The sequence below is a fragment of the Elephantulus edwardii genome, unplaced genomic scaffold, assembly GCF_000299155.1.
Source record: "Elephantulus edwardii isolate Elephantulus edwardi_28Jun2011 unplaced genomic scaffold, EleEdw1.0 scaffold00403, whole genome shotgun sequence".
Lineage (NCBI taxonomy): Eukaryota > Metazoa > Chordata > Mammalia > Macroscelidea > Macroscelididae > Elephantulus > Elephantulus edwardii.
Genome location: NW_006400153.1, coordinates 426,531 through 429,114, shown reverse-complemented (window position 1 = coordinate 429,114; position 2,584 = coordinate 426,531).

The window sequence follows — 2,584 nt, the reverse complement described above, 5'->3', positions numbered from 1 at the left end:
GGAAGGACAGCGCAGAAGGGGAAGGCCCCCTGTGAGGTGGATTGATTAAGTGACTGGGATAATTGGGATGGGAGTGTCAGAGACAGTGTGATTGGCACAGGACAGAGCAGAGTTTAGGACTGTTGTACATAGGGTCACTATGAGTCGCAAGCGACTTGATGGCACATAACAACAATGACAACTCTACTACTGGGAATATACATTAGAGAAATAAGAACGGCAATACTAATAGATTAATGCATACCCTTGTTTATTGCAGGATCATTTATAAAGCAAAGAGAAGGAAACCTAAGCACCCATCAACAAGTGAATGGATAGAGAACCTATGGTACATTCACACAATGGAATAATATGCAACATTGAAAAACAACAAATAACTGGTGAAACACATTATGCTGTGTGAGATAAAAGCACAAACACTGTATTAGACACTGTTATTATTTTTAAAAACCAGAGAAATGTTAACATATGGAGAGAATCAAACTAGTATGGTTACCAGGTGAAGGAGAGGCAGGGAATAGAAAAGTAATGATAGTTAACTCTTTATTTGGAAAGCTTAAGGAAAGGACACTGTGGAACAAATGGATGAAAAGACTTCGTGGGTATTGTAATTAAGTATGTGCAAGGAAAATAGATATTATTTATTTGCAAAAAAATCCTATAGCATGATTATTGATTTACACTGATAGAAGAAACTTGAGAAGGGTAGCAAAGAAAAGAAAGGAGGGAGAAGGGAGCAAATATATAAATTGATAGGTTGGGTAAAGGAAATAGCAATATAAAATAGGAATTTGATGAGAAATTGTATTTAATTGCATTAACAATTTATAATTGATATAAAACAAAATATATATGAATGATCTAATGAAAGCCATATTTTGTAAAAAAGCTAAAAATGGGGACTCAGCTGTCCATGGGAGCTTTAAAGTACTTCAACATATTCCTGGGGCTTTAGAAGGACATATCTCTGAGTAGTCTTCTGTACATCACAAGGACTCATCTTGAAGTTCTGCAGAAGCAGAAAGTAAAACGTAAGGCATTTGTCAATAGACTGGCTGAGTGTTGAAGATGTCACAGTATATTCATGTACTCACATAGCCCCTTAGCAAAACCTGGAAGACTTACTAGTTCTTGATGTTTCAAGAGATATTTACCAAGTAATCCTTGAAGTAGCCCAACATATATTACTGTAACCACACAAGAAGAAAAATACAGACTATGATTTTTTTTTTACTTTACGGACATTTTTTTCAGTATAGTAACCAAAAACAATGAAATACAACAATATCAAATTTTAGGGAGGAAAATAAAATTTCCAGAGCTTCCTTATTATTTAAACTGATCAGGTTTCAACAAGAAATTCAAAGTAGGACATATTACCTATACAGAGGAAAGCAGTAAAAACTGTTAGTTATAATAGACTTTCTAGATGAAAACTCTGATTCAGATATTTAAATATGTTCAAAGACTTAAAGGAAATAATATCTTAAAAAACTATGTATCTGCAAGAATAGAGTTGGCATGGTGATAGCCACACTGGATTTCCACTAAATCTTCAAGGGAGAATAGTTGTCACCTACAACACTGACCATATAAATCAGATTCCCATGAGGAATGTCCCCACCCTCTACATCTACTTCTACCAATTTCAACACCTACTGTCCCTCACAGGGCTCTCCCTGATCAATTACTGTAGAGCCCTAATCCTCTAATCTGTGCAGTGGCCACACAGAACCATACTCATAGGTTTACTGGAGAGGTTAACAGGTTACAATTCAAGTTGGAATACTAAAAACCCATAAAATATTAATAAAACCTTGCATAACATGGATGCATCTAGAGGACATTATGCTGAGTGAAATAAGCCAGTCACAAAAGGACACATACTGTATATGGCCATTACTATAAAAAGTTAAGGAACATTTTACATGCTGATAGGACCATTCTTAGATGGTTCTAGACCAGGTAGAGGAAGGGAGAAAGAGTTATAAAAATTAATAACATGTATAATTAAGATGGATGAAGGAAAGACAATGTACCATAAGTGGATGACCAGATACAGTGGGTATCATAAGTCATGTGATAAAGTATGTGTGAATAATTGAATGAAAAACAAAGTGCTTTGTAAACTTGTACTCAAATAACAGTAAAAATATTTTTTAAAAAGAGAGCATTTAGACCTTGTTCCTTGGTATATACTCAATATTATTGAAATTGAATGCTCACATTAAAACTTTTATACAAATTTTTATATCAATATTAGTTATAATATAAAAATCCAAAAACAAACCTAAGTCCATCAACAGATGGATGGATGAATGTGTGGTGTATCCCTACTACATAAAGAAGAATGGAGTGCTAATTCATGCTACAACATGAATGAGTCTTGAAAAATATTTTGCTAAGTGAAAGAAGCCATAAAAATACTCAATTTATAGGAAATGTCAAAAACAGAGACATAAAATAGATTAGTGTTTGCCAGGAGTTGGGAATAGGAAGTTGTGTGGAATTACTATTAATGCATAGTCTAAAAGTATTATATTTTAGGGCATTATTTTTATCGTAGGAGTATGCAATGAGGGTT